General features: G+C 43.8%; 1 long non-coding RNA gene across 2 annotated transcripts; it reads left to right on the plus strand.

Moving 5' to 3' along the window:
- The first annotated feature begins 10,388 nt into the window (after positions 1–10,388).
- Positions 10,389–12,849, plus strand: LOC136546062 (uncharacterized). Of its 2 annotated transcripts, none has more exons than XR_010781242.1 (3): positions 10,389–10,493; positions 10,628–10,840; positions 12,326–12,849. It is a non-coding gene; the product is annotated as an uncharacterized lncRNA (long non-coding RNA). The 2 variants fall into 2 exon arrangements; XR_010781241.1 differs by having other exon boundaries at positions 10,400–10,497.
- Positions 12,850–15,080: the final 2,231 nt, after the last annotated feature.

Below are 15,080 nucleotides of genomic sequence, written 5' to 3' on the forward strand. Positions count from 1 at the left end.
TAGACAGGTATTAAAGTGAATCATTGCCTCCATTCATGGCCATTTCTTCATGCGATTGACTTTTTGACAAGTAATCTTGCTTGGTCTTAAATATAGGTGGCGGCCGGAGACTCACAGCTTACACCTACCTTTCGGGGAGATGATAGTCTCGCTTCAGAACTGTCAGAAGATGCTAGGCCTAAGGATTCATAGGAACCCAGTCACCGGGCAGTGCAGGTTAGAGGGCTGGAGAGCATGAGTGAAGGCCTTCCTTGGGCGTGAGCTTGGCGAGCAAGGGGCTCGCACTTCTAGAGTTCCCATCTCATGGCTACGTACAGAGTTCGCATAGTGCCCCGAGGAGGCAGATGAGGAGATGGTTGGGTACTACTGCCGGGCATGGATCCTACACCTTTTTGCTTGCGCTCTCTTTCCCGACGCGATGGGTGACAATGCGTCATGGATGTGGATCCACTGCCTCAGTGACTAGGACCAGGTGGGTCAGTATAGCTGGGGCTCTGCAGTCTTATGTTTTCTATACCGGCAGCTATGCGAGGGGTGTCGTCGGTCTACGGCGAACCCGTCACTTGGTGGATGCGTGTACCTGTTACAGCTGTGGATGTGGGCTCGTTTTCTAGTTGGTCATCTAGAGGTACTAGCTCGTCGTGAGTGGTTCCAAGGTTAGCCTCCAAGTCGCCAGCTGACGTGGGCATACCTTTGGGACTAGGTTAGGGTTCCACACACGAGGATAGACTGGGCATACATTGAGTACATGAACGAGCTAGATTCGCTGACGGCGTCTAGTGTAAGTAAATTTTATTTTCCATGCTACTTTTAAAAGGATTAGTATACCATCTAACATCTTATTTGGACATGTTCTAGGTGGAGTGGGAGCCGTATGGTGGAGAGGATGCACTTCCTTTTCAGTTGAGCAACGTCTGTGGGGCCGACGACTACTTCTATAGGATGAGGTGCCCTCTACTCTGCTTCTATGCTGTCGAGTACCACCTGCCAGATAGGGTTGCACACCAATTTGGAGTGAGACAGCTTTGGCCTATGCCTCTGTTCTCGACTGGCGTTGACTTACACAAGTAAGTGTTTTGATATTTCAAATGTCTCATGATGATGGTCCATTTCTTATAATATGGTGCCACGTACGTGGATTAATGTAACGATGACATACGTGCAGGTTGGATCGTTAGAGGATCAAGAAGATTTTTGACTGGGAGAGGCACCACCAGTCCTACATTGAGGAATGGGAGGAGATGCATGACAACCTGGATGACAACAACGAGCCGCACATGAACCATGAGTTCAGGCGGTACCAAGCTTGGTACCAGCGTTCGACACAGTGTAGGCTCAGGCTACAGTGGACCGAAACTGACTACGCCGACATCGAGTCCTCCGACGATGAAGACACGACGTATGACCGGTCCACTCATGCAGGAAGGCAGGTGGAGGTAGGACCGATCTTGGACAGAGTGGTAAGCCAATCGCCTTATTTTGTTACGTTTAGTTACATAACAATACATTAGGCGTTCTTGGACCGACATTAGGAGTTATCTATTGTAGTTATTGCAACCTTCGAGCCGTATAACCCTTATAATAAGTTACATTCTTGTACAAAAGAAAACAAAACTAAATGCTATCTGTTCAGAAGTCTTATTATTGAAAACTTTGTTGCAGGGCAATACACTGAGAAGGTCAGTTGAAGAGATCGAGCGCGTTCGACCGAGAGTCAATGATGACTACATACTTGGCTTCCTAGATGTAAGATTAAAAATATTCTTTCAAACAAATCATTAATACGTTATATTCTTTCAGTTAACATAGTTTTGTACAACAGAGGCTATCACGTCGTCTACGTCGTGCGGCTAGTCGTTGTCGTTGCAGGACAAACACGACGCATGACATGTACGATCCTTCCACAAGAAGAGGAGCCTTGGGTTCCTCTAGTCAAGCAGCTACAGGGGATGGGGACAAGGATGAGGAGGCCTACGATGACGATGACATGGACAAGAGGCACGATGAGCTTGGGCCCTCTCAGCTCCATGACACTCCATCGACTCATCCTACACCGCCTCTAGGCACTAGGCGACACCATCCACGTGACCCTTACACTCCAGGCACCAGCGCTCTGGGTCACAAGGGTAGGGGCAAGACTAGGAGACAGTGAGGGACGTGGTAGGTGTTACTATGAACTATTATGAATTTTGTATTTACTTTTCTTTAACTATTCGGGACTGTATGGACATTGTGGACTATTTGGACTTTGCATGACATATTATGTTGGTTGTGACATTCGTTGTGGTTGCATTATGCTTGTTGGATGATTAAATGTTTAGAATATATATTGATGTCTCTGTTTATAACTGTGGATGCTCCTAATACAAGACCGTATCTTGCGAATTTTTTGCGTGAACCTTTAATCATACTACACTTGTACAAAGGCACAAATGTAGTACACAGATTAACTATAAATTTATTACGTGTATAATCCAGGAATATTTGTACATACGCTGTGTAGAAGAATCTAGGATTACCAAGCAACAGTGAACGAATCTATGCTTTTCAAACAATAAACATAGACTTTTCAGATACACGGACAACATGCAAGGAAGCACAACTCAACTCTATCTCCACCATCCATCTTATGACTATTTGATCCAAGGGCTGAGGTGAAGAGGCACATGGATCGCTGACATGGCACATTGACAGGCCTCCATTCCTCTTCTCAACCTATAAATAACCACTCACTCCCTCTCATTTACACAAACAACAAGGAAGAAAAACACTCCTCAGCATTTGCTTTCATTGTAGTACCAATGTCTAGAGGGTCGTCCAGAGGGAGAGGAAAGGGGAAGAAAACTACCTGGGGGTGGGAGGTCCTCTTGGTCTCGATTTCTTTGAGGAAGCTCTTTATGAGAGGTTCCTAGTTGAGAGCAAAAGTGATTTCACCAAAGAGGCACCACTGAGAGGATACGATGAAAGGAAAGAAGAGTGGCCAAAATGCATGCATGGTGAGGACTGCCTAGTGCAGATGTTCACCGAGGGAATAGATGGAGGTTGTCGTTTCTTCAAATGCCTACGAGCATGGGTACTTGCTATTACTATTTGTTTCTTCAATATGTTTGTCTTGTATATCACTTACATGACATACTTTTTATAGTCTTCCTTGGCCGAAGAAAACTGTGGGTTTAGTAGGTGGGTCGATCCTCGACCTATTTATCCGCATGCGGAGTACATCTACTACTTATAAGACCGTATCTTCGATCTAGAAAGGGAAGTTAGCAGCGGTTACAAGGATGACGAACAGGACGACAACAACAATGGTGCCGATTCACAAGAGGCACTATACAATGATCCATATTGCACCTGCCCTAACCACAAGAAAAAGGGGCCTCCCCCATCACCCCCGTCACCACCACCACCAACAACGGGAGGCTACTATGGAGAAGGTGCAACACAATTTACTATGTGGCCACACTACTAGGATGACTTTATCTTTTTCACATGTACCCATGTTTAATTACCTAAGGCATGTTAGGTTTAATTACCGAAGGCATGGTTTAATTACCTAAGGCATGTTACGTTTAGTCAAAGAAAACTCTGTACCCAGGTTTGGTATATGTAGTCACATGCCATTTAATGTGTTTCGTGTGTTGATTTCTATAATGCCATATGTCGTTAACTGTTTTTTGCAGCACGTGTTCAAATGGAAATACGTCCGTATCATTAAGCAGAATATTAAGACCACTGATAATGAAAACAACCACATAATGAAAAGTTCGATACTATGCCACATTACACAACATATTAATACTAAAACTAAGTGCCGATAGTAGACATAGGGGCAAATGTACTTCCAAATCCTCAGTCTGAAACGTACTGAGTAAGCAACTCATCATCCGAGTACAAGTCCTCTACTACAACCCTGCTGCTGTGGCTAGGCTCAACTGCGTTGCTCTGACCTGCCTGTCGCTTGCAGTAAGCGGCCTCCGCTTCATTTGCGGCCGCTACGGCTTGAGTGAAGAACGTGTCGTCATCCTCCTCTGCTAGAGCGATGAGCTCGCTCAGTCTGCCAGTGTCGTCGTCAGCCTCCTGCGCTAAATGCCCGCCTCTGCTAGAGAGATGAGCTCGCTTAGTCTGCCAGTGTCGTCCTCAGCCTCCTGCGTCTATATGCCCGCCTCTGCTAGAGCAATGAGCTCACTCAGTCTGCCAGTGTCGTCCTCATCCTCGTCTCCATCATCACACAACACAATCGGTGATTGAATGGTGCGACCAGCTCATGATCTATGGCCATCTAACTTCTTCTCCTCATACCTTGCACGAGCCACCTCTGCAGCATGTTCCCCACTGCAACCAATCCCTTCATGTATAAAATGCAATCAGTTAGCAACGCGATAATATTACATTTAAAACCAGGCAATGAAAAAAAGGTTTTCAAGCACTCACTGGCACATAATGTAGCAACATGCTCGTTCAAGACCTGTATCTGTACTCTTGTCTCCTCCCTTGCCTCATTCCTTGCCCTCTCCTCCTCTAACGTCGTCCGCCTCTTCAATCCCCATTTGTTAAGCCCAACATCGATCGGGTTACAAATACCGCGCTGCCTAGCAAACTCACGCATCTTTTCTTTGTGATGTTTAACAAATAGGTTGACGTAGTCAGGTCCATATCCCCTCTTCCGTGCAATTACTTGCCTCTTCTTCAGTTCATCCAAGAACTTAGTTTGACCATCATAACATTCCCAACTGTATTTTCTAGTGCTCTGTTCAAAAGAAATATTATATCATATATGTCGTAGCAAAACAAACAAAATACGATTTTATGTTTACCAAAAAAATAACGAACCTCATCATACTCAATCATATGGCCGCAATAATGGCCTATTCCAAGCTTCGAAGGGACTAGACCATAGTTGGATTTTACACCACATTCGCACATGACAGGAGGTGCTTTGTAGATTTCCCGTTCTTTCTTCTTTTTCTTAACCCTCCACGGTTCTTCCGACCATTGGTTCTTAGGACCATACAACCACTCTTTGAAACGACACTTCTCCATTGAATACACCTAAATAATGAGACATTAGTACATGAACACATATAACTCAAGATTTTAACACATACACTTTGCACTTACTTCATGCTTGTTTGGACACACAAACTCCAACATATTCTTAGGGTTTATCATAGCTCGATCTCCGCAATCGCACAGAGGAGGTTCCTCGAGTCGTCTAACTGCTGCTAGGTGCTTCTCCTTAGCCGTCATTGCCGGAGGATTAGGGGGTGGAACCCACCGCTTGAAGTGCTCACGTGGATGTCTCCCTCTAAACCAATCATCGAAAAAGAGATACCTAGGATCAAACTTGTCTGCACCATCGATCTACTGAAAGAAAAAGCACCTCTCATGGTCCTACACAACGAGATTCTAATAAAATATTAGTACCATACTTAAACAAATAAAGAAAAATGATAGTACAAATAATTTCTTACATTAAACCGACTACATGTGTAGAAGCAACGCGCGGCTGTGTCCGGATGTTTCGATTGAAAAACATGGGCCGAGAAACCACAGTCACAGTTAGGGATAGGAAGGTCAGGAGGAACGGAGGCATCTTTGCTAGATGCGTCGGTATAATTCTTGAGGACGACCCCGTTTTCACCAAAACTCCTCCCAAAACATTTTTTGCATCTAACAAAATGGATGTAATTTAACAAACATAAATAAAAACATCACCAAAAAATATCAATGAGAACCATAACTACAATACAACTAATTTTGTTCTAAGAGCCAAAAGCAGTTAACATTATACCCTAAACCTAGGGTTTTTCTCATTTCATCCACAACAATAAACCCATAACATAACTACATGCGGCTTGGTTTGCTAGCTTTTTTCATGCCTTGGATTCAACCTACGGTTGTAAAATACATATATTGAGGGATACAATGAAACCCTAAGTGATGACGATTCTTAGGTTCAAAAATCCGACTAATATGTACCGAATCGATGCGAAAAAAATAAGGAGGTGAGCGAGTATACCTTGCTCTCGATGATCTACGGATCAAATCAAGGTTTTCAAGGTCCAATATGTCGATTCGTGAGGTAGGGTGAAGTGGCGAGAGAAAAACCCGAGAAGGAGGAGAAATAAGAGGAAGAACGCTCGGAGAAGAAGTGTAGGCTTGGTTAAATGCAGGGGGCTCGGTGCCATAGTGAATGGCGCCGAGCTCGGCGCTAAGATCTATGGCGCTAGTCACTCTGGCGCCGAGCCCCCTGGCAGGCCATTTCCCCGTGCCCAGAAGCTCGGCACCAGTGACCGTGGCGCCGAGCTCGGCGCCGATCACTCTGGCGCCGAGCCAAGGGTTCATTTTCGGAATTCTTTCCGCCAGAGATCTATTTGTGAGAAACTTTCGAAAAAGGGCTAAATAGTAAAAAATTCAGGAGGGGGTGTATTAGTTGCGGCAAGGTCCACCACGGCACCACACACCAGCAGTCCAGCGGGAATTAAACCAGTGACGACAAACACATGGTTGATTGTTGTACTACCTAGTAGCCCTTGTTTAGTTTGCGAAAAGTTTTCTCAAAAAGTGCTACAGTACCTATCATATTGAATCTTACGATATGTGCATGGAGCATTAAATGTAGTCGAAAAAAAACTAATTACACAGTTTGGTTAGAAATTGCGAGACGAACGTTTTGAGCCTAATTAGTCCATAATTAAACACTAATTGCTAAATAAAAACGAAAATACTACAGTGGCTAAATTTCTAACTTTTCACCAACTAAACACGGCCAGGCAGACTAGGTAATAAACTACAACATCGTTACAGGAGTATATATGTATGAGTTGATTGATATGGGTCGATGAGAACGAGGTGGCACAGCATACAACGTAACTTTAAACGGCACGAGATTCGGCTGATGGTCTGTGAGTTGATTTTAGCCGAGGCTTATTATTTAGAAATAGTATTTTATTTTATAATAAATTAATATAAGTTGGATTTATCAGCCTAGAAATCAATCAATAAACAGGCTGAATAAACCGGCTGATACTGTTTTGTTTTGAAAAAAATATTGTACAACAGCTACAACATGTTCGTTTCGGCTGAAACGATCGTAGATTATAAGCCAGAAGTACTGCTGACTGGTTTTGTATGAGAGAAAAATACTGTTACAACTTATAATCCACAATCGTATAAGCCGAAACGAACGTTGACTAATAAGCTGCACTGATAAGTTTGAACGAACATGCCTCGACGTGGTAGACCAGCAGCCTGTTCGGCTGAGGCTGAAACCATCATATACGATCGTGAATTATTACTGCTAGCTGATTTAGTGTGAGAAAAAAATACTATTCTAACTAAAGATTTATGAGCATTTACAACCCAGCTGCAGTAACCATGGATGCCGTGTACTAAGTAGCTGGGGTCGGAGCCGGGGAACAGACATGTACAGTGTGCGCCTGTGTGCGGTCATACACGCCGTACCATATGTCTGCGTCAATCCATGTCGTGTCCCCGGCCAGCCCAGCGAGCGCAGATGGGCCGCTTATCGTTTCGCAATAACGATCGTATGTTTGGCCGGTTTGGTTGAATTGGTACTTAAAAAAAATATTGTTTTAACTTATAATCCGTGGTCGTATACGATTGTATAAGTCTAGCTGAACAGATTGGAGGACCGGTCCATGCCAGTACTACCCGATGCCCACAAGTTTACCTGGATGTGGATCGGAGAAAGATCGATTTGAGATGAGCGCTACTAGTCGTCTCCGATCTATATATATTCAGCCGGTCTTATGGTTGATTTTGGTACTGATAAGCTCAGTTGGTGCTGATTTAGTGTGAGAGAAAAATATTATACCATGATTGATAAATCTTGTCTGAAACCAACTAATGAACAGGTTGATTTTGCACGTGCTGCCGTGTGGCGAAAAACTCCCAACGATGCAAGTTGAGCGTACGCGATGGAGCAAGCAGATGGCCGATATGGCATGCCCCCTTGCGCGTGACAGGACAGGATCACTATACCATGACTGATAAGCCCTATCTGAAACCGACTAATTGGTGCTGATTTATTATGAGAGAAAAACACTATACCATAACTGATAAGCCCTGTCTGAAACCAACCAGCAAACAGGCTGATTTTACACGTGCCGCCGTGCGGCGAAAAACTCCCAACAATGCAAGTTTAGCGTACGCGATGGAGCAAGCAGATGGCCGATATGGCATTCCCCCTTGCGCGCGACAGGACAGGATGATGCCGGACGCCACACGGTACGCGATGGAGCAAGTTTGGCAGCCTCGCTGATGCGCATGCTTCGATTTGCATTTTGCCCGGTCGCCGGCCGCGTCGTCGTGAGGCTCAGGCTCAGGCTCTCACGCGTGAGCGAGCTGAAAGGTCCGGGATGCGCGCCGCCGCGGAGTTGCCTTGTCCATGGCTTCAATGCTTCATCGCGCACGGCGTCTCCTCCGTATCCCACACAAATTAAAATTAGCACGACCTGCGCATGCGTGGACGCTGGCAATATATATATATATATATATATATATATATATATATATATATATATATATATATATAGTATTTCTATATTGTACCCTGGGTACAGAATAATATTCAGGACCCGAGCCCATCAAGCGGCAGCGCGCGGCGCGCCCATCCCTCCACGGTCCACGCCCATCCCGACTCCCAAGTCCCGATCCGACAAGCCCCACAGCGCCGGTTTTCTTTTTTCTCGTGTACCCACCGATCCATTCACCGCTCCTCGTCCATTCCTTTTTTTCAAAAAAAAAATATTTCCCTTTTTTCGTTTCAGATCTCCCTGTGTCGGTCGTGTCCTCGTGGCTCGTGGGTGCACGGTTACTTCCGGCCCTGATGCCCGAGCTCTGGTTGCCGCCGCCGCCGCTGCCGCCGTCCTCCTGCTTTGTTGCTTTGCCGCCGCCAAGGGCCCTCCTGACGCCGTCTCCCTCCCCCATCCCCTCACTCTCTCAGCTCGCCGTCGCTACTGGCCGTGGCCGTGGTCTTGAAGGCCCCAGTTGAGGGTCGGCACCGACAGTTGCTGCCGGGTTCGGCACCGGCGAGCTCGCCGCACCTGTGGTGGCCGTCCTACTCGCATCTTGCCATCATCAGCAGCCTCCCGTGCTCGCCCGTGACTCATCGTCAGCTCCCGCCGCGAATTCCCGGAGAAAGGAGTGGCAACTCGCCTGGCGGTGCTGTCGCCGCCGTCAGCCCACCGCCACCGCCGCTCCTGCGTGTGCTCCTCCAACACTGCTGGCAGATCCAGGTGCCCCTCCTCCTGATCCCCTTCTCCAGCTCCTCGTTTGCACCATCTCCTTCCCGTTCCCCTTCTTGATTCGATTTGATGATTCGAGTGCAGGATGCGTTCCCTGCGAGTGTTCGATTGTCTCGGCCCAGGTCGCGGTCAGGAGGTCCTCTTCAATTGCAGCAAGGTGAGTTTGTCTCGGCTGCCAATGCTGGTTGTGTAACTGTTACCAATACCAATTGTGTTGTGTAACAGTGTATTCATTTGGAGACGCCTCTCGAGGGATGTCGCTGCGCAGCCCTGGCCTGAAACCCGACCTCCTACACGTGAATTAAGGCCAGCCTTCAGTCCTTGTTATTGTAATTGTGCATCGATTTGCTGACTGAGCGAGGAAGCTTGTCAATTCTAATCCATTCAGAGAGAGCTGGTGGTATCTTACCACTGTTTTGTTAGCTGAGGGAGACCAGTTCCAGTAACTAGATATTTATGTACTATTTTTTAAGGAATTGATTACTTTTATTTGTGAAGATGAGTACCTGTTCAGATATGCAAAATATTATTATTCAGAGATGATCACCGTTGATACAAATTATTTATGGTTAGGAAATCAACACGTGATGCTAGAGTGCATAGCGTTTAAGTTTTTGTGGTCACACATGACAGTATTAGTGGTCAGGCCACATTGGTAGCATATAATAGAGTTTTTTTTCAGTTGTCCACACAATCAGCATAATTTAAGTTGCGACTACACCATCCACGATTTTTTTGGCTTTCCTACCAGGTCCGCTAGCTCGATCTCCCCCTCCCACCTTGCTGCTCTCTCTTTTTGCCCCGAATCTGTTGGGATGGGAAACCTCTGGTTTGGGATGACCCAGCTTGTCGAAACTGGGGTTCACATAGGCAACATTGCGACTAGATTGGATTTATCAGAGAATGTCTTCCTCTGCGTAGGGGAAAATGTTCAAAATAAAAAATTCCCCCATTGGTTTAGAATAGCTAGTGGCAGTTGATTTTATGATTTACCAGTTGATTGTTACAGTTCTTTATCAAAATGCGCTAGTGCTATGTCGTGCTATGTCTTTTCAAAGCTGTGTAAATGTATTTTCACATAATATCATACAGTAATTGATTTGTTGTTTAAATTTATAGGTTTATTAGCTCTTGGATAGTTGAATCTTAGTCAATTGGTGTATGTTGAATTAATGAATTATATGAAGGCGCTGCTAGCTTGCTATGGACGACTGCTTTTTAATAGTAGGTACCATCTTCATTCTTTAAGAGATTAAATTTGTCATATATTATCCATTTGTGTGGGATATCAATGAGAATGTGATGTGCGTATGTGATTTTTTTTATAATATTAGTTATGTGTTCACATTCTGCCCCAGCTAAATTTTGGTTGAGCTCAGCCCTGCTATGCATCCTCCTCAATGAAGATGACGGTGGCACGTTGCCTTGTCGTCGCCGGACGCAGTATGTGGCAGCAGGTGCTGGGTGTTGGCAAAGCTTGGGCGCTATGCTGGCCCGCTCCACATCAACCCGCCCACGCTAGCCGTGCCTGATAGTCATGGCAAGAACCCAAATGCAGCTCTTCCCTGCAGGTAGTTTTCTTCTGCCTCTGTTTTCTTCCACTAAATTGCAGCCACCAATCAGTGATATCTTGTGTGACTAAAACTAACCGAGTTAATTCGCATCTTCCAATTCTGGCCCAGAGGTTGCTCTTGACCAAATTGGATTTACCTTTCATATTCACTTTGAAGATATTGTTGGAAATTTCAACTTAACTAGCTGCTTCACCTCGCGAATCAAACTGTATGCTCATAGGATTTCTAAGTTAAGCAAATTGATTATTCCAGTCCAAAAATTAGGTTCAGTAATTCTTTGCTCACTAAGCTGCTGCGTGGTGCTTCCCTCACCAGCAGCCTTGACCTAGCAAGATCCCGATGAGGCACGCACAATCCTTCTTATCTTTCTTTGGATTTGGATTAGGCTAATTTCAGGTTTATCTTGTAGATTGTGAATTCTTTGCACAGTCATTTCTCCAGCTGCTGGTGTTGTACTATACGGGGCATTCCCAGAGTTGAGCGCGAAGTCCTTAATACCCTTATTATCCTAGTGGCTTGGGAAATATTGAAGCACCAAAATGCTTTTGTGTTTGATGGTGATTGGCCTAACATAGAGGTGCTGCTTCATTGGGTTGCCAATGAAGGTGCCCTGTGGTGCTTGGCAGGGGCATCCGCGTTGCATAGGCTTTTGGCTAGGTCGCTCGTCGTAGATCATTAATGAGTTGAGTCTTTTCTTTTTGGTTGGGGTTGTATGTACTAGGAGGGTTTAACCTCTCCTCCTTTATGTTCTTTTTCTTAATGAAATGACACACAACTCTCTTGCGTTGTTCGAGAAAAAAAATTGCTCAATTTGTTTGAAGAAAAGCTTTGAACTGAGATGATTTTTGTGGTTCAATTGAAATAGTAGGATGAATGTGATTAACATTGGATTAGACATTGTGCCACCTTATAGTTGAAGTGGAATCACTTGATTTTGCATCTCTACAGGAAATATAGAATGCATCCATTGAAGTTTTAGTCTTAGAATATCCTTAACCTGCAGCTGAATTTTTTGAAACAAAAATTATGTGCGTCTGTGAAGATTTCTTCATACTAGTCTTCTCTTAGCTCCACCAGCACATAAGGTTCTCTCTCCACTCTTTTGATTCTTCATGCTGTTGGTCCATTACCATCATAGGCGGTGACATTTTCTGAAAACAGTTAGGTTGAGCTGTATATGATTTACATGTCCCCTTGGGATTCACTTTATGTTTTGTTTGTCCAATTGTCTATGTTGTGTTCATTTCTTGCTCTCCCTTCCCTTGAGTAGACAATTTATGATAATATATAGAGATAGAGTTTTATCTAGTTAACAAGCTCCCTATTAGAATTGGATTTTAGATGCAAGCGAAGCTTTGTTGTGCTTGTTGTCGAATGGGGCTTCTAGATATTTATCTATTGTTCGATATATTTATATTAGTGTTCCACCTGTATGCAGCTTCATGCCTCCCCTATATTGATGTGGCTCCCCTATTCGTGCAGCTACTCCACAGAGTCACCCCCCAACATATCCCTGGCATGACAGAGATAGCAGCCTCAGCACCTGTGTGTGTGTGTAAAGGTGAGTATGCACTGGTAGCTGGTCAGCATCGGATGCAGTTAAATTTTAGCTTTGAATTCAATATTTGTTATAGTTTGTTTGGAATGGGGCACTGATTTTGTTTTACAAGGAATTGCTAAAGCACCTAGCATGACAAGGAGCCGCCAATCTTTTATTTGTACACTAATAGTCAACTATGTACATTGATATGATCTTGTTTTAGAAGGAATCCCTGAACTTATTCAGAGGGACCGATCAGAATTTTTTTCTTGGCCCTGCTCGGGCCTCCTTTCTTTGGCCTTGAGTAATTGAAGATAAGGTAGAACAGCATCGAAGGATACATTCTGGCAGGTGGATGTGGTGCAAGCCTCAGATTCACGTCCACAAAAGTACTATTCCTATTTAGTTTAGCTCATTTTATGTACATTGGTGTTGATTTCCTCTACTTCTGCCTGCAGATTTTTAATTAAATAAATACTCCTAAAATTTAACATTTTAAAATAAATTATTGTATCCTTATTCAGTAAATGTGTTTATAAACCCTGCTTAGCTGATTTTTCTTATTTATTGGGGTTTAGGATATGGCAAGTAGCTTAGCTGAAGTAGGATTGCACTAGGCCATCTTCAAGCCTTTAAAGCAACTCTCAGCTGCAGAACACAGTGTACTCGTTGGAATGACCCATCCGTTGCTAGCCTGGTGCTGCCCACATCCTTGTCTTATATTTTGCACAAAGGTGAAACAGTGCTCCTTTTGCTTAATTTGTAATTTGTTCAACTACAGAATTACAACAAAGCATACATATTTACCAATCTTGAAGGCTTGAATTTTTTTCCCGCGGCTCACTTGTTCATTTCGTATATTGATTGATGCTTTAATGATCTTGTTAATTACCAACAATGGTTATCTAATACAAATTTTAGCTCCTAATCTTCATTCCTGAGACCGACTATTTGAAGGAAACTTCAGGGTATTCCATTACTGGTTAATGCACCATATGTATGTTTGTAATGATGGAATTTTAATCCTTACTCAGGATTGATATGATCTCATTATAGAATGTTGTAACGATTAGGATGAGTTATTCAGATTTAATATGGTTCAGATGAGGCTATTGTTGTGGATTAGTATTGGAATTATCACAACAATTTAGTAGTAACTAATTATTTGTGTTCATAGGACATTATTTGCGATTAGACTATATGGTGGGGTTACACCCTGTCCACGTAAATAGAATTCAGGGTTCTTGCTTGCAGCACTGCCTAAATCTAAATGCTTTTTGCATTTATAATATGCCTGGGTTTCTTCCTCTTTATTTAGAGCACACACTTCTGTCATTTCAGTATTGATCCATTTTCTGCCAAAACCTCATAGCCAATTGAACCATGCAATGGTTTTCATGCAGCCCTCAATGATGCAGATTTCAGTTCGTCAGAAGGAACTGTGTGTGTACTTAATGGATGTGTTAACAAGTCGTGTTTGGGTGCTATGTAAATGAAGGTGTGTTGCATTGCTGCAAACTACAAATGACATCCAAAGCCCTCAATGATGCAGATTTCAGTTCGTCAGAAGGAAACACATGGATGTCTGTGCATCATCATTGCAGTTCTTCAAAAACAGATGGATGTCTGTGCATCATCTTTGTAACTATGATAACGAACCAAATGGTGGTACTATTTGTGATTAGCATCATGTACTATTGTAAAATATTATGAGAACATCGTCTCCCGGGACTGATTCACAATTCTAGTAAGATTGTTGTCAAATAATATTTTTCTTAAAAACAAATATTTGGTATCATGTCATATAAAGATATGAGGATATGGTGAAAATATTTGTGGTTTGAATAATAGCTACAAATAAATTATTATTGTTGACAAGTAATTCATCACATGAAACCTGGTGTACAAAGAAAAAAACGGCCAAATATATGCATCTCTGGAGGTTTAGTGGAAAAAATGGCCACATAACCGAATTCTGTCCATGTAGAAAAGAACCAAAAAAACGGCAAAAAAATCATCCAGAAATACACAGAGAAAAAAAAACAGCTGGAAACACCGCAAGTGGCAACACCCACGGAAGAAAAAAAAAATCGACGACCATCGCTTAGGCGGCCGAGCGGGCGTGATGTGCGGGCGTGGGGATGGGCTCGGGTACTGAATAGCTATTCAATACCCTGGGTACTATTTAGCGCAGTCATATATATATATATATATATATATATATATATATATATATATATATATATATGTATATTATGTCTGTCTGTCTGTCTCCGTATTTTCTTTGAAAAGGAAAGCAAACTAAGGGGCCCTGGCCGGCAACCAGTTGCCTTGCCTGTCCGGCCAGGGGCTGCATATCTGAATTTTTTACATTTAAGTTTTTTTCTAAGTTTCTTACAAATAGATTTCTGGCGGAAAGAATTCAGAAAATAGACTCTTATCTTGGCGCCATTGATGCTGACGTCAAGTTAACGTCCCTGGCGTCGAGCTCCTGGGCTCGGTAGATGACATGGCAGAGAGCTTGGCACTAATCACTCTAGCGCCGAGCTTGGCGCCGTAGATCTTGGTGCCAAGCTCGACGCCAGAGTGACTGACGTCGAGCCTTTATTACCTATGGGCCCCGCGCCTCTCTTCCTCTCGCCCTAGCAGAGCAGAGCTGCCGTCGCTGCAGAATTTTCATTTCGCGAACTAAACACA

Source organism: Miscanthus floridulus, chromosome 3 (assembly GCF_019320115.1).
Source record: "Miscanthus floridulus cultivar M001 chromosome 3, ASM1932011v1, whole genome shotgun sequence".
Taxonomy (NCBI): Eukaryota; Viridiplantae; Streptophyta; class Magnoliopsida; order Poales; family Poaceae; genus Miscanthus; species Miscanthus floridulus.